Here is an 18,972-nt window from a genome sequence, read left to right as displayed (position 1 = left end):
CACATGGCAAAGCATCACTTAACAGAATAAGTAGTATGTCTGCATTTATAAGCAGTTTGGTTTTGAAGGCAGAGAATCACAAAAGAAAAGTTATGCTCCTTATTAACTCATTGGAGGTGTACGCTGTTTTATTGGAGAAAAAAAAATGTAAAACTACATAAACCCAAACTTTGATTTACACAATATGATAAATCCAGAGCTATCCTGTTAAACAGATGAGTCTATCATGCGCATCGTTTCCATTTATAGCAACATAGACATTAATGCATCAACAAAACCACTAAACCCTACCAATCCCTTTGCTAGTCACCATTGCATTCCATAAGCAGTGTTACTGTTTCCTAAACTAGATTATCATGATTTTGGACATAAATCAGTAATAAAGCCTAATTTTTACACACACATGCATGGTTTTGTATTAGCAGGTCAGCTGTGGTGGTTATAGGCAAGAAAAAATATTCATAACCTTAGGATATGAGTTGATATTAAGCAGAGTTTAAATGCTTAGAAGCCAAATTATATTAACTCCAAAAGTCATGCTCAAATACTTGCTTACCGTGAAGCAAATCCTTCAGTTGTCAGATGTCTGCTGTCACATCTTCATGCTGCAGGAACATGCTGACACAGAAAGCATTGAACAATGATAAATCTAAGTCATAAGGAATAAAGGGGATTTACAAATTCCACAGATGTCAGTTTAGGGTCTGAACAGATACAAAACATATTTGATTTTATATTAACAGTAGAGCTTCAAATATTAAATAAATCCAGTTCCTTTACTGAAACAATTTAAGATCAAGGAAACACATATTTGGAGCCTTGGAGAAATCAGGTCTTCGTAATTTACCTTATGAGATTGGAACAGTGAAAGTGAACACCTTCTGCCATCATACTAATGTCAAAACTGGTTTTCTTCAGATCAAGGTTGTCTCCCTGGTCACTTCACTTTCTAGAACATTCTGATTTGGTAATGTGTCACTAGAGGGTGCTGTAAAGTTGTTTTCTAATGCGTTATACAGATAACTGATGTATTTATTTTAATGTTTGTAGAAAATGCAGATCTAAACTTTCAGGGTATAACCTTTACTGTGTTTATGAACTACTGATGAACTGTTATCAGCTGATAGGCTTGAATGTCATAATCTGCAGAAAAGGCAGAAAAACGTTCACATTTCAATGAGAGGTACAAGACATTAATTGCATGAGCTAAGCTAATCTTAATGAGTAATAGTATGTTTTGCTCTTTCTTTATATGTATAAGAAAGGGTCCAGATTAGGATGCCTTTGCACAACCATCTAATCGTTCAAATTTCTTTCATGTCTTCTGATAATTAGCATGCCATTACTTTGAGTCAAGAAGATTAATGAAGGAAGTAAACCCCATACCTTTCTAGAAGGACTGAAGTAAAATCTCGTGTCTTTAATATCATATGGATGACCAGGCCTTCCCCCTCCCCACCTCCCGTTGTTGTTACAAAGCCTTCTAAATGAAACAACAGAGCAGCAAAAGACATAATGTATGATATGGTGTTGGCTGAATTGTGTATAAGTCACATAAATCACAGCCCACAGTTTTAAGCTATGGTGTGTACTTATGATCTCTTAAAGATGGTGGAAATCATGGTGACTTCACTAAATTACTGTGAGAGGCACTTATAACACTTCAGGCATTTTAAGACACTATGAGAAATAATAAAGAAAACAGTTACCAATTAAAATCCTCATGTAAAATAATGATCATTGAAGAATGATATAGGACGATATGTGATTCAAGTACTAGTAGAGCTGGCATCATTTTCAGCCAAAAGCAGGTCAGAGGTGATAGCAGTACATGGAGGTGAAGGATTATAAAGGAAGCTCATCTTCTTCATTGACATCCTCCTTGTCTTTTTTTGACAAGCTTTGTTCCCCCAGAAAATAGGTTTCCCTTGTTTGCAATAGCTTGATTAATGTTAATTTCCAAACCATTTACAAACCACTTATGACGTCGCCTAACAGCAAAGTAAGTCTGTAGATCCTGTTTCTAAATGTAAAGAGACTAGTGCAAGACACTATGATGTGTTTGGAGATCTACTGAGCCCCCACAACCTGCTGCTGGCACAACAATGCAAGCTATTGCATCTGCTTGCAAAACTGGAGCTCTGACACATGCTGATGAAAGCATGATGCAAATGTTTCCATCTGTGGGAGCAAAGCCCCAGGCATGTCTCTTAGCCAAGAAAGATCTGCCTTGCTCACAAGGGGGCTAATGTGTTTATAAACTGCACAGATTTGACATGTTCCTTGGAAAATAATTTCAGGAACAATCTTTTTCATTTAATGGTCTTTTGCAGGCAGATGTGGGTTCACTTGGCCCATATTCTGCTATGGAGCAGATGTGACAAGGACGTGTCCATACAGTAACATGCCCAAGATGAAGAGCAGCTCTACGTGAAGCTCTGGCCCTATGAGCAGGCACCTGGCTACTACTGAGAAGCTTTCCCTTCTGCTGTGGTTTCAAAGCTGCCCTTTCTAGAGCACCACAGGTTGCTGGCAGTATTCTGGCCTTACTCAGAGGCAACTCTCTTTAAGTGTTACCATCAAGCACAGCTGCTTTTTTTCCATCAGACAGCAAAAGAAGGCAGTGCAAACCTTTGCACACAATTCCACGTAACTGTTGAACTCTAGGAGTTCTTCATAATGCTTTGCAGTCCTTTTGGGCTTTGAAAACAGCATGAAAGGGCTAGAAATAGCAGTGGAGGGGAATATTCTCTGCAAGGTCAGAGAACTGATCTAGTTATTGACATTTTTTTCCTCTTACAACCACCCCTCTAAGAATAGAATAAAATCCCTGTCATTTATCTCCTTCAGTGGATCCTAACCCTGTCACAATCTGAAAATTATTTCCTTTCCACAACAGGTAGTGCTATATCTGAGCAGTAGTTAGCAGTTACTGTGTCAGTGCAAAGCAACAGGCAACTTTGATAAGTAGATTATTGACACCATAGATGGTAATTTCTCAGCTGGAACAATCATGTCAATACACACTTGGGAAGTTTGTAATTCATGGAAATACTACCAGTAAGTGATGTGTCATTATGGGAAGACCTTTAGTCCACAGGTTCATACATGTACTGCCATGGTCTGTTTTAACAGTAAATTTGTGCATTTAAAAATGAATACACAACAATCGATGTATTCTACTTAAAATTAATGATATATATGCATCCGAAAAACAATAGAAAGAAAGAAACATAACACTAGGAAGTTTCAAAGCTTAGATCTTACTGCTACGTTAATAGAAAAAAAAATATCAGTCACTGATCCTAATTACACATAAACAACTGTAACATTTGTGGATTTCTCTTTCAAAGCATTTGAGCTATCGTAGTGATGAAAAAACGTTGAGTGTCTTCCTTTTTCACTGTAGTCTCCTATAACTTCATAGTAACTAAACCAATTTAAAGCTGCATTAATAAAAATGCTTTGAATTGAGACCTTACACATGTCAACTTGCAACACAATGAATTTTTACTGTCAAGTTATGATCCTCTAAATTAGGAGGTGCTTTATAATTGAAATGCTGACACAGACTTCTAATTGTGGAGGTGTTGGCAGGTGCTGCTATGCTAGCATTATATTAGCAACTTTTGCTTGTGAACATTGTTCATTAAAGGTTATGCTTATTTCACATGCATACAGATTACAGGCTGTAGAATGACAGCTGTGCAAAATCAGTGAAATTAGAACACAGACTATAGATGCAAACAGTCACATAATAAACAGATTAAATTAGTATCCCTCAAAGTTTCACTTTAAAGATATATATGGCAAATATTTTTATGGCTATGTGCTTAAAAATACAACAGTTTATGAAATGGTTTCTGATACAGCATTAATAATAAATGGAAAATAAAAATAAATCTTCTATTTTAACTAAGCATTAAATTAGCTCAACTACAGTAGTTGCCTGTGAATGTTATAGAGCACAAATCTAATTGCTGTAGTGTTCCAACCCTCCAAGCAGTGCAGATGTTATGCAAATAGTTTGTGTTCATTTTCAGCTGTAAAATTTGGTGATTTCTGCAAAATCAGAATGGATAACAACAAGCATGCACACACATACATTTTTAAAAAAATTAAAAATTGCTGAATTACCCTATGTCTGGTTACTAGAAAAAAATTTCAGAGCACAGTGTTCTTTTATGCAGTGTTAGAGAGCGATTCTTATCAAAACATTTGATGAAAAGATAGTTGACTTTGATAGAATTTAGATGTGAAGCTCATTGGGGCTGCTGGGTCTCACTGTGGTTTTGCATGTGTGTATATTGAGAATGTTCAGGGTATGAAGTACCAATGTGGTGTGCTGCTACAAAGGTCTTTATAATACCTTTCTATCCTGTCTCCATCCTGTAGAAAATCATGGTCCCAATGTAGAAATTGCTGATATGTTCTGCTGGTGTATGTTAGCCTATTTCTATCACTGTCTAGTGATAATTTATCTTATAAGTGCCTTAGAGATAAGACCTGTGTAGGTGTTGAAATATTTAAAATTACCCTAGTTTTGAAAATTATGAGGCTTCTTTAGCCTTCTAATGTTTCCGTATGCCTTCAGTGGGGAATTCCAGCTATTCAGGCTTACACTACAGTAGTACACTTAGAATATTTAAAATAAAATAAAATAAAATAATAATAGTAATAATAAAAAAGTTTAAGTCTTTTAATTTACTATTTTCTTTTTTTTTTCCCCTTCCCCTCACCCTCTCCCCCAGGTTTGTTTTTTTGGTTTGTTTTTTTTTTTTTTTTTCTTTCTTTTTATTTTTTCAGGAAGTTTGTTAATTTGATGTTAAAAGTACACATATTTGTTAAGCTGGTTCTGTGACATTTACTTCTCTTTTTTACATCGAAAATATATATTCAGCACGTCACCTCCCACTGGTATGTTTAAAAGCTTTGTTATTTTTAGTAGCTATTCTCTTAAGTAGATGTCATTATTATATTTCCATGTATGTTTTATTTGACAAGGAGGGGAAAGAAAAAGATGCCAAGTAAAAAAGATTAGTTCACAGTAACTTGTCAGTATTATTTATTACAAGAAGTTGGATTCCCTATCCATCCCATCTATTCCTATCTTATCTATTCCTTATCTATACCTCCCTTTAACTGCTTGTCTAATTGCATAGATCTACTTTTCTTAGTTTTATGCTATGTATATGTGTCTGTGTGTTGTAGTTTATTCCTATATTTAGATATCCACATATAATTAGGAATTGGACTTATTTGCTTAATTCCTGATCCACCTCTTTTGCTACTTCCACCACTTGATTTTTTATGTCTAACTACTTTTTTTTTCTTTTGTGTGATTCATCAGCATATTGGACCACAGGGACATATCTTTAACAGTGTCATGGAGAACGTGATTACCTGAAATTTTATGTTGGAAATTTTGAGAGAAATTACTAATGACTTTGCATACATTTTCAACATAAAATATTTTCATTTCAATTAAGTTTTTTATCGATATCAATTTTTAAAAGGGCAAAATTCTGAAAATGGAGTTCTTTCATTTGGTAAATGCATCAAAATTCTTTCATCATTGAGATTAACTTCTAAATAAAACTACTTGTTGGGGGAATTTTTAGGTACATTCAAAACAATCATTTTTCCTTTGAATAACTAGCACAAATTAAAGAAAATAAATTAAATAAAATAAAGAAGGCAGCTGAATACATTCTCAATTCCTGTTCTATCTTAATTTATATTTTTACTCAATGTGTTCAATTGGAGTGACTTAGATCCTGCAATATACCGTCTTCTCTTGCTGTGGTAAGAAAGTTCTTCACACAGCAAACTACAGATATACAGTCAGATCTTCTCTCCAACTGAATCAGTGTAGAGAACTAACCAATAGATTTGACCTATTAGTAGCCATTACTACAGTTCAAAAATAAGGTGAATTATGATTATTTTTTTTTGTTAAGAAATTAGGGGCATAACGTAGTTACTGAAGAGATGCCTGCATAAACTGCCAGAGAACACAGAAGACAAGACACTTTTTCCTTTTTTTCTTTTTTTTTTTAAATGATTTGGGTAACAGATCTTACTTTCTCAAGCAAAATTAAATGTATATAATTGAGATTTAATTAGTATTTTCTCCTTTACCAGAAGAAATACAGGACAGAACAGGTGATGCAGTTATAATGCTTTTATCAATTGCTTAAACATCTGCTGCCTGACTGCTATAAGTAACTTTCAATTAGCTAAATAAATGAATATGTAAAGCACTTTCTTTCAAAAGCCTGTATTAACCATAAATAAATAAATTAATTGAGGTTGAAACCAAACAATAATTATATTTTTGCTTCATTTAGTATCTGGGACTGTTTTCCACTGCACTCACACTTGCAGTGCTGAGGCTTCACCTGCAGAAGTGCACAATATTTTCCTCTGTTTAATTACCAGTGGCTTTAAAATTGTCTTTCCTTTAATAAAATAAGAGGATGAAATATAAAATTAAAAAAAAAACCAACAAAACCCACAACTATCAGAACACTCACAAAACTTCTACTGTTCTGAGCATACTGAAATGCCAATTTGATTTCACCTCTGCCATCTGGAGGAAACAGAGCTCGGTTTCTTATTCTAATGCCTATCACAAAAATTCTTTGGTATACGACAGCACATTGGGAAGGGGAAATGCAGTTTGGTTACTGCAGAAAAAAGAACTCCTAAGTTCATTCTTGATAGTGCTTTTTACTCAGGGTTTCTTTTTTGGTTTTGTTGGTTTGGTTTGGGGATTGTGTTTTTTGGGGGTGGGTTGGGGGGCGGGTTGTGAAAATTAGTTAATTTTTCAGGAGAATCCTAATACATTGGTAGAAAGGTGCTTTTTCAAACTTTTGAAATTACCATTGTTACTGTTATTGTTTCTTCTTGTTCTTCTACTACTACTACTGCTAGGCAGATTTGTTAAGGTCGGGTGTCATGCTGTACATACATTTGTAATACATTAAAACAAAATTTTTAAAAAAGGAAATTTGCCTCCTTTATGGACAACACAAACTTTAATCACCTGCTACTGAAACAGACCGCCTAATTCAAAGTAAAGACAAGGAAATTAAATAAAGTTAAAATATTGGTGCTTAATCCATTAAAATACCACCATCCTCTGATGCTGTTTTCTTTAACTGTGCAGCATAAATAAACAATAAGCTCTGTAGCTAAGATTCAGGGGTGCTTTTATTTGATCATTTTATGGCCTCATAATAAACTGGAGAAAATTCATAAGGAAAATGCTGGTTCTTTGTGCCTTAAAAGATGTGACAAACAACACTTGGATAGTGAGTGAAACCACTGTAGAGTGCATTAAGGCAATATTGCACTTAGAGATGAATAAGACTGTTGCCACTTATGGACTAACAGTAGATTGGCATGAGCTAAATGAGTATATATGTATGTATGTGTATGTGTATAAACATACCTCTGTGTGTATATAAATATATATAAACATGAAAATACACAGATGTATTTACTCATACAGATGAGTTTGCCTATTTTATAAAGCCAATACCATTCTTTTTATCTTGCAGCAACATTAAACACTTGGATTCATTGAAGCTATTCTTCCAGAAAAATACATAAATAATGTGTTGCAGCACGATATGAGGATGCTTTTGTTAGGAGAAAAAAAGGCTAAGTACAGCCCTTCAAGACAGGAGTGGTTTTAGTTAATCTGTTTGTGATCTGACAATGATTTATGAAGTGAAGCCTATTTATCTTTTACAAAGAAGCATACAATGGTTTGAGTTGGAAGGGAACTTAAAGATCATCTAGTTCCAATCCCCCTGCCATGGGCAGGGACACCTTCTACTACACCAGGTTGCTCAAAGCACCATCCAGGGATGGGGCATCCAAAGCTTCTCTGGGCACCTTGTTCCAGTGCTTCACCATCCTCACAGTAAAGAATGCCTTCCAGTACCTAATCTAAATCTACCATCTTTTAATTTAATACAATTGCCCCTTGTAATAGTCCTATGACTATACGCCCCTGTAAAAAAGTCCCTCTCCAGCTCTTTTGTACGCCCCCTTTAGCTACTACAGGGGTGCTATAAGGTCTCCCCAGAGGCTTCTCTACTCCAGGCTGAACAACCCCAATGCTCTCAGCCTGTCTCCACAGGAGAGGTGCTCCAGCCCTCTGGTCATTTTCATGGGCATCCTCTGCACTCAGTCCAACAGGTCCATGTCCTTCTTCTGTTGGGGGCCCCAGAGCTGAACAGAGTACTCCGGGTGGGGTCTCACAAGAATGGAACAGAGGGGGAGAATCTCCTCCCTACACCTGCTGGCCATGCTTCTTTTGATGCAGCGCAGGGTACAGTTGGCTTTCTGGGGTGCAAGCCCATGTTGTTGAGTCATACTGAACTTCTCAACCACCAACACCTCCAAGTCCTTCTCCTCAGGGCTGCTTTCAATCCATTCTCCACCCAGCCTGTATCTGTGCTTGGGATTGCCTTGACTCACATGCAGGATCTTGCACTTGGCTTTGTTGAACTTCATGAGGTTCACACAGACCCACCTCTGCAGCCTGTCGAGGTCCCTGTGGGTGGCATCCCTTCCCTCCAGCATGCCAACCGCACCACACAGCTTGGTATTATCAGCAAACTTGTTAAGGGTGGACTCAATCCCCCTGTCCCTGTCACCGACAAAGATGTTAAACAGTGCTAGTCCCAATACTGACAAAGAATTATTTGAAATGTCTTTTTATTTTTTGGTGGCCAGATATATTTTTAATATTCTTTTTTTGGTTTTGGCAGAAAATTAAGTCCTTTAAAGTTTAGTGGTATGCTACACCCTGAATCGACTGCCAAAGATGCAATAATTTTTCCCTTCTGCTTAACTGTATCATGGAAGCAGTCAGTCATGCAGCAAAAGCAATTAATTTTTTGGTTTTATTCTATTTTCTTACTAATTTTGTTAGTATCAAAGTGCACATAGTGTATGAAAAGATGCTTTCTCTCAAGCACTCTGTAGAGAGCAAGGAAGGAAAACAAATCCAATAGTCTTGAAAAAAGTCTTGGTTTTGAGGTAGGGTACGACTAGAAGAAAGAAATGCGTACTCAGAAACAAATCATAAAAATATTTTATCAAAACACATTTAATAGATTTAGAAAAAAAAAAAAATAATTGAAAGATGGTCTGCCCTCCACAGAAAATTACATCTATCCCTCAAAAAACACCTTAATGTCAAAAACACTCAGTTGAAATGTTTTTATTCACATCTGCTGATAATAATTCCCCATGGGCATTCAGGAGTCTCATACCACTAATCTCAGTAGGTTTGGTTCATTAGTAAACATTTTTCCCCTTGATGCACTTTTGGCCACTGTGTAACATGACTTTTTTTTTTTTTTTTTCTTTTTCTTTTTTTTTAATGTACTGAGTTTTCAGCTCCTAGGAGAAAAATACCTCTATTTGTTAAAAGTTTAAACTATTATTGAAAAAAAATCCATGATGTTACGACTGAAATATTTTACACAGAAAACAACCTACTTCTCAGGCAGTGTTATTTGTAACTTTGGCATTACAAAGTTCCAGAGCTACAGACTAGCCACCAGGCTGAGATTCCAGCCCCAGCTACTCCATGATACGGGTACGTATTTTGGAAAACTGTATGATTCTGAAGAAATTTTTCTTTGATTTTCAATAATCACAAGGAAGATGCCCACTCATTTATAACGCACAAAAAGGCTCTAGTCTATTAAATACTGCATCCAAATATACTGAAATAAATCTGTCTTCTGCCCTTTATACTCTCTGATTGTACATAATTCTTTTTCATGACTCAAAGAGTCAGAATTATTCTCAAATTAAAAGTAAGTGATGCTCTGAAATGTCTAAGCATCCAGGAAAGGTGCCATGGAGAAGATACACCACAGATTTGTTTAGATAACATTCAGTGATTTCTGCCCTTGTTCTCAGTGAATCCAACATTAATTACACTACACTTGATAAGTCTACTTTTCTCCTGGTATAACCTGATGGAAAATAGAGAGGAAGTGCTAATAGAGAATTTGGCTATTGATATTTTCATACATTTGTATGGTAAATGTACTTGCTAATGCTAAGCTTATCAAACAAACAGGATGCATCATGGGGAAAGGTTGACATTACATATTAATATCAGGTACAAAGAATCCAACCAATCCTAACCATTCTTTAATCATATATCTTGTAATTTTATGAATTTCCATATGAGCAAGTTTTAATTTTAAAAAAATGCGGCAGCAAGAGTAAAATCTAATCATTTTGATGGGGTAATTATATCATCTCTAAGCAAAGTTTACTAAAGGATTTAAAAAAAAAGTTAGAATTCATCAAGTTCAAAGAAAATTAAATTAATAGACTCTTATTTAAATAACTTGAACAACAAGCAGTTGCTAAAGCTTACTTAGTAGTATCCAGAGAATGAGATAAATTCTACATTAACCATGGAAATCTAATTAGTTACAACCCATTCATATGCTATAACTCTCAATGTGCATGCAAAACAATAGCTTCTGTTGATCTCTCATTATAATTTTCATCAAACTGTAAATGTAATATATTTTCTAATGTTTTGTATGTAGTATTTAAAAATACCTTATATAGATTATTTTTTGTACTGTAGGCTTGGTCAGATAACCTATGAACAATTCGTTTGATAGATTTTACAATATTTTAGAATAAGATATTGAACATTTTTTCATTGTTTCTCCAGCACTTATTATGTAAAATATTGCACATCTTAACATTATTGATTTTTTTCCCTTTAATGGAATATTTTGGCATTCAAATTAATATTAAGTAACTTTCTTTAAAGCTCTTTTGCTTGACTCTTGAGCTTAATAGGCTGAAATTCAATTTAGTGGAGCAGAGAGGAGGGTAACTGGGCAAGGAGAGCACAAGCACAGTGGGTTCAAGGTGTGCAGTACAACTGTGTGTGGCAGGACTTGCATTCTAGCACTCGGGGTTCCCTTTCCCATGCTCAGTCCAGACTATTACAATACAATTTATTTTCAGGATGCAGTCAGAAAATGCCAAATATCTAAATCAGTGCACTGCAAGAGCAGTTGCCTTTTACACGGTACAATACACCGACATCAGCTCAGCTGAACGCCAGGTGCCCACTGAAGCTTCTCTGTCACTGCCCTCCTCAGCTGGACAGGGAAGAGAAAATATAACAAAAGGCTCCTGGGTCAAGGTAAGGCCAGGGAGATCACTCAGCAATTACCGGCAGGGGAAAAACAGACCTGACTTAGGGAAAAATATATTTAATTTATTACCAGTCAAATCAATGTAGGATAATGAGAAAACAAATCTGAAAACACTTTCCCCCCACCCCTCCCTTCTTTCTGGGCACAACTTCTCTCCCGATTTCTCTCCCTCCTCCGCCCCAGCAGTGCAGGGGGACTGGGAACAATGGGGGCTGCGGTCAGTTCATCACATATCTCTGCCTCTCCTTCTTCCACAGGGGGAGGCTCCTCACACTCTGTCCCTGCTCCAGCCTGGGGTCCCTCCCACAGGAGACAGTCCTCCACAAACTTCTGCAATATCAGTCCTTCCCATGGGCTGCAGTTCTTCACAACCTGTTCCAGCGTGTGGCCCCCATGGGGTCAAAAGTCCTGCCAGCAAACCTGCTCCAGCCTGGACTCCTCTCCACAGGGCCACAGGCCCTGCCAGGACCCTGCCCCAGCCTGGGCTTCCCACAGGGTCACAGCCTCCTTTGGGCACCCACCTGCTTTGGTGTGGGGTCCTCCACGGGCTGCAGGTGGGGATCTGCTCCACCATGGACCTCCACGGGCTGCAGGTGGGGATCTGCTCCACCATGGACCCCCACGGGCTGCAGGTGGGGATCTGCTCCACCATGGGCCTCCACGGGCTGCAGGTGGGGATCTGCTCCACCATGGACCCCCACGGGCTGAGGGGCACAGCCTGCCCCACCGTGGGCTTCACCACGGGCTGCAGGGGAATCTCTGCTCCGGCGCCTGGAGCCCCCCTGCCCCTCCTGCACTGACCTGGGGGGCTGCGGGGATGTTGCTCTCACATAGCCCACTCCTCTCTTCTCTGGCTGCAATTGTTGCTGCACAGTCTTTTTCCCCCCTTCTTAAATGTGTTACCCCAGAGGCACTGATGGGCTTGGCCTTAGCCAGTGCAGGTCAGTCTTGGAGCCAGCTGGCACTGTGTCTTTCAAACATAGGGGAGGCTTCTAGCAGCTTCTCATGGAAGCCACCCTGATAGCTCCCCTGACTACCAAAACCCCACCACGCAAACCCAAACCATACAGTTGTTTTTTTTAAAAAAGTAATGTTAACTGCCTGTTTCTTTAGAGAGTTAGGAATAAAAGACGGACTGGAGAGGCCTCCTCTCCTTCCCCATGCTGCTGCACTGCTTTTGTGGCCAGCGGCTGAGCAGGCCCGTGGCCTCACTGTGCCCAGGAAGCTGGCACTGCCTCGGCGCCCGCCAGCCTGGCCTGTTCCCAGGGCCTCCCAGCCCAGGGGAGGCTGGCCTCAGCTGGAGTCTCCTCATCACCAGGAAAGGGCAGGCTTAAGAAAGCCTGGGCAGGGTACACTGGAAGGCATATTTTCAAAGCAGAAACTAGGGCCTGAAACAGGTTAGGGAAGACTTTAGATCTGGTACTAAGCATCTGTTTGTAATACTCTGCTGTCTGCTAAAAATGAGGAAATAAATTAACACAGCACTTAAATGCTCTCTCTACTGTAGTGGCAGGAGCAGACCTGAGCTCTTATCTGAACCTGGAAACAAAGCCTCTCTGTGTCCATCCAAAGATTACAGAAATCTGGAAATCTCAGGTACTTGAGGCAGTGCTAAGGAATGATAACTGTATTCTTCACTGAAATGGCTTTCGTTTAGCCCCATCATTTGGAGATGATGAAAAAGGGGAAATGAAAGGTAAAAGACGAATGTATCGGCACAGAATACTGCAAGCATGCATGAAAGATGATCCTATACAGCATACCAAATACAGCTCTACAGCAAAGATCCATGAGTTAATGAGAATGTCATTGGTGGTTAATGCATTGCTCTGCATGGGATATGAATCAGGCCATACCTTCCCATGGTAAGGAAAGTGTAATTTAAAATGTCTCTGATATCAACATGCAACAACTGTGAGCAAATATTGAACTTGTAATGACAATCACTGCATTTTAATTACTGAATAAATTATGTTGCAAATACTTTGCAACTTTTCAAGTGCTAAAAATAAAATAACTACAGGCTGAAAAAAAAATCCTGTTTTCTCAGAAAAATGCAAAAAATCAAAGGAAACTAGTACTTTCATAAAGTTGATAACAATTGTATTTAAAACAAACAAGAGAATTGGAAAAATCATACCACGATAGACATGCTTTCCCCCTGCGTATCTTTACCTTCTCCTCAACTCCTAGCTCAGATAGTCACAGCAGCAGGGCAATTGGGATGACATCATCTGACCTCAGTGGAACACTCAAAGTATGAGTTGCATTGCTGAATAATCAGAATTTTTCTCCTAGAATGCCTGTTCTGTATCCTGAACTAATACACTATTCTGAAAATTGAATATCTTTGCAATCATTTTAATACAGAACAGAACAAAACTATGTTGAAAAATGCTTACATTTAAATAAATTAGAGCAAACTAGCAAATTGCAGAGGTTGAGATACAGGATGAATTGTGTGCAAGAGGCAATTTTATCTAAGAAAGTTTCAAAACATGTTTTATGTCTGAATCCTTAAGGGGTAAGAGAAAATCAGTAATAAAGGAAGCAACAGAGAAAGCTAGCTTTTTCACACAGTAACCAAACCTTTGTAAGGCCAGATATGCTGCATAATCCCTATTTATGGGACTCTAAACTCTTGTAAGCAAATGTAAATATTCAAGACAAGAATGTGTGCATGCATACATTCTTTATTCCTTCAGAGCAAGGCCTCTTCAGTACAGCTCATCCTTGATACAAGATAGCTATCTGTGTAGAGAGAAGGAAAAAAAACCCACCACATTGTCTACTGTAAATTTAAGCCTTTTCTCTAAAACAAAGGCTATTCTAATTTGAAACATGTCTTTTCTGAGTCTTGGCATCAAGATATTTTAGGCATTAAGTTATGTATAAACAAGCTCCTTGTTACAGATTCCACAAAGGGCTTTATTCAGGTCTCTAAATGAAGTTTTTAAGAAAAGCCTTTTCTCTCTGTGTGTGTTGGGCGATTTCCACATTTCTTACATTTCATAAAATTTGAAAACAAAACAGTCAGCATTTCATTAAGTTACTGGGCCACAGAGAGACATTTAACAAATATGACCACTGAGCACACTCATCTCTGGAATATACAAAGTGTGGCAATCTTTGAAAATCAAGCATTCTTCGGTTCAGTGTGTTTGTTCTGCAAGTCAGTGTGCTCTAGTGAGAGTGATTTGGTATTGTGAAGTTTTAGTTAAGCTAACAGTCATTTTACACCATGCAGCATGGACAGCTTGAATGTACCAAAAAAAACCCCAAAACCAACCAATGGGGGTGTGGTGTGGTTTTTAGAGTATTATTACTCAATCATCTAAACAGGTTGGTATGTCATATTTTGTCATTTGATAATTATTTTGCAATGCTCTTAGCAGACATATTGCTTCCCTAGGTAGAGTTTGTCTGAAGATTTCATTACAAACAGAGGCCTTCAGGGAAGAATGTTGCCTAATGAAATGAATCATTATACAGGTTTACTCTTTAATAAGGCAGTTTATAAGAGATTATTTCTAGATAGAATACATTAGTGAAGATATGTTCTTTTGACAGTCACCACAGTATATGAGAAAAAGACACAGCAGGAGAGAAGAAGGAGGGAGAGGAGGAGGAAAGAGAGGGAGAGAAATAAAAATAAACTCTTTGCCATCCCTTTCATTGCCCCCTTGACATGTGCTGGGAATCATCTGAACTCAGCAAACCATCTGGTTGTTGATCATGTAACATGTGACTGCATGGCTGCAAAGAAGATATCCTACAATATATCAGATTTGGTATGTTCTAAAGCTCTCTTTATTGTGCCCCACAAGTGTCAATGCAAATCAGATAATCAACAGAAGGGCTGGACTTGACACAGAGGAATTGGATTGTGACTCCATAAGAGATCACGTTCATGGACTAAATGAACTCAATGGACATTTTGTGAACATTTTGTGGACATTTTATAGACATTTGAAAAAACCTTTGAAGTTTTCAGGTGGGTAATTTATGCAGAAGTCTTCTGGCAATATTTTATTTCTTTTTTAGAAGAGACTCATTGGTTCACTTGTCTCTGCTTCGGGGTATAGAACTTCAATATTAAATTTCTTTTTTTATAATAGTGCACTGTTGAGCTTGATGTTACATGCAATTATGCAGTTAGGAAGACCTTAGATTTAGAAATAAAAAAATATAAATCAATGAATCCAAGATGTTAGATATAATTGCTTACAAATCCTTAAGAACTATTTCTCATCAAGCTTCAGATCATTTACGGGTGATAGATTTCCCTGGAATCCATTTTGCTTATTTGCAAATGTATTTTGTTTCCCATCCAATGTATTCTTAACTGTCTTTAACTATAAGCTAATAAGAGGAAATGTGTTATAACTTTCCAGTGACCATCAGCAATATTAGCAGATGGCTGATGCTTCATGATTTATCGTTCAAGACTTGCACAAATGGAGAGTTTAGTCCTTTTCTTTCTTATCTTTAACTTTCATAAAGATTTTGTGCTACCTCCAGAGTTAACTTTGCAGGCAAGAAAATCAGCATATTACCTTGGCCATGAAATCAGAGTTGTCCCACAAGTCAAAATCAGATTACACTGCAAACCATCCAAGGATGATGGAGGATGATGCAGGAGTCCATGCTTCAGCTTCATGTGTGTCCAGTGTCAGGTAAGTTTTTTGCAGGTCATGCTGCTGCAGGGAGACATGGCTTCTGCCTGAGTTGGAGCAAGGGGAACCATCTTTCATGTTGAACTGTCCTGATGGAAAAGGTGTATGGTGGACTATTCCTGTCTCTCTTTCCATCCATGTATATCACATCTTAGAGATATCTATTTTTTTCTTTAGCTCAACATTTGTTCTCAGAGTAGATTCACAGTAAAGGACATTCTGAGGTGAAAAAATGCTATACTCCAGCAAAGTGTATATTGTGAATTTAACATAAAAATAAAAATATTAAAAATAGATAGATCATATGAAAGGTCATGGCATTCTACTTGGTTTTATTGTTGTGAATTCATGTTTAATTCACAGAAATAATCTAGAGATCTATAGGCTTAGTATTTTTCTCAGATAAAGAACACAATCTGCAATAAAAAAGGAGGAAATAAGCAGTTATTTTTGTGAGCATAAACTATAAACTATCAAATTTGCTAATTTGACACTAGCTTCACTCTGAAGCTTAGCCAGCCTTTTATAATGTAACAAGTAGCCCTGATAATCTGCTGTATTGTGCACGATCATTGTGCCATTTCTAATTAAAATTGACAAACCCCCTGAAACTTCCCCTAGACAAATGTGGCAAGTTTAGAATAGCTTGAACTGGTTTAACTCTTTTGGATTATATTTTTAAGTAGGCATTTTTTAGAAGAGAAGTCACAATATATAGGAACCTATAAAAAGCTTTTACAAATGCCCAGAAAATCATCATAGACTTCTTGTAATGATGTGCCCACAAAGCTTATAAAACCTTTACCATATGAGTAAACTTAGTGAAAACACCATTTTCACTCTAGGCACATTAAAGATGCTTTGTGCTTATTTGGAAGGGGAGTTTCTGAGAAAAATATTGTCTCATATACAGTGTGATTAGGGCTACTGTCTGGATGGCTGCTTGTCTGTTAAACTTCAAATTCCTACTGCAAAATACGGTGTGTACTAGGACTTTTATAAATGACCTACTTAATCTTGATAGAGTCAGCATTGGACCACTTAATACAAAGGCATTGTTTGATACCTCCTTTCCTACAACCAGACGGCGTCCTTCTAGTGCAATAAAAGAGTGACTGGAGGTGATGTACAACGATTTGTGGATCAGGAAGTCAGTATCCTTCAGTCTTCATCTGTACAATCTGACACAGAATTATTACAGTCCTCTCTTCCATACGGAACTGTGATTAAAGATGGTTGTGTATTTCAGCATATTTATAGAAAAATGTCTTTCTTCACTTCTGTGAAAACAGTGCAGGCCTTAATGACCTTAATTTATCCATGAAGCAAATGAAACAGTGGGGAAAATGCTGCTAATAAATACATGTGCTGTATACAGTCATGTAAGAGTGTATTCATTTTGCACATTTCAGAACACGAATTTTGCCTGCAGCAGTACAGTCCATTTTGGGGATGTACAAAGTAAATTCCAGATACCATGCATGGGGGAAAGGAGAAAGAGAGTGGGGAAGAAATGACACCAAAATGCAGATCTGAAACCACTCACATGTTAAAGGACTTCTGGAAATTGATGTTATTAATGTCCTTAAAGGCAGCCTACTGAAGCAGCGTTTGTAGAGACATTTCATTCTGAAAGAAAAGTACATTTTTATTGATAATGGCTCTCTTTTGCTGTATGAATACAGAATAGATGACACTGTAGCCCCAATCTTGGCTAAGACACTTAGCCAATGTTGTAACAGACTTGTAATATAATATATATACTCAGCAAGCATCTGATTTATAACAAGAACAGAACTATGTTCTTTGCATGTATGTCTTGCAGGCAGAGAAATCAGGAGATTGGTTGAAATATGTGGGTTTGCCTTCCTACCTCTATAAACAGTGCAAAACCCAATAAAAAAAAAAAAAAAAAAGTATTGTCTAGAATCCTTGCAGTTTCTGAAAAAGATTTATTTTTCTCTATTTTAAACTTGTGCCTTCACATGTGACAATGTGGTCCAGGAAGAGAGTTCTGTTTCCTTGAGAACATAATGACAGAGAAATTGGTTCAGGGAGAGGAAAACAGAGTTCTACATGAAAGTTCTGTGATTTAGAGAGAAGAAAATCTTTAAAAGAAAAAAAAAATATTTTCTCTGTCTTTATTTCCCATTTTTGTGTGTGTGTATATCTGTGGTTTGATTTCTGTTGCAAATGAGTGAAGGCAGGAACTTAGAGAAAACCAACTTCTATTTATTACTTTAATTTGTGAAAAAAGAGAAAATATAAAAGTCCATAAAAATTTATAGACTTTCAGATTTCCTAGTGCAATAAAATTAGTCTCTTTTTTATACCAGTTATTCCTTTAGATTGAGTAACGCACCTGACCTAGCCTATGCTTCCTTGTTTCCATCTTTGTTCATGAGGCACATGAACAGCGTTTATTTCCTGGCTGCCCTGTCCTTCTCTCCTTCTCTCTCTCTTCTCAAGTACTTGGATTAATGTATAACATTTTTTGGCTTCATGCATCTTCTTGCATGATGAAGCATCTGCCTGTGGTGCCGAAGCTACTGGCAGTGCCTGTGTTTGCCCCACAGCACATTACAGATGGTAGTGTCATTGCAGATAATGATAGCCTAATATACTCATGGTAGCAACAGGGGACAGATGCTGCTTTTGTTCAGTTTTCAGTGGCAGATACACCCTGCAGACCGGGGCGGAGAGGGGAAAACTGAAAAAATGAGCAGAACTGGCAATTTTGGTAACGGCCACTGGGTGGGGCAAAAGTGCACATCATAAAAAAAAAAAAAACAACCAACAACCACCCAAAACCCCAAAAACACACCAAACCAAAAAAAAAAAAGAAAAAAGAAAAAAAAAACCCCACAAAAAAAACAACCAAACAAAAAACCCCATCAACAAACAAATAAAACAAAACAAAACAAAAAAAACCAGAAACCAAAACCGTGGATGATTTGTGACAAACAACAGGGGAATCAAAAGTACAACTCTTTAGGGTGGCCAGGAGATTCTCAAATATGTGAAATAACAGTTTCTACGTAGGAAACAGCAGACATTCTTCATTACTTTTA

Source organism: Falco naumanni, chromosome 3, assembly GCF_017639655.2.
Source record: "Falco naumanni isolate bFalNau1 chromosome 3, bFalNau1.pat, whole genome shotgun sequence".
Classification (NCBI taxonomy): domain Eukaryota; kingdom Metazoa; phylum Chordata; class Aves; order Falconiformes; family Falconidae; genus Falco; species Falco naumanni.
This window is presented reverse-complemented; position numbering follows the sequence as displayed.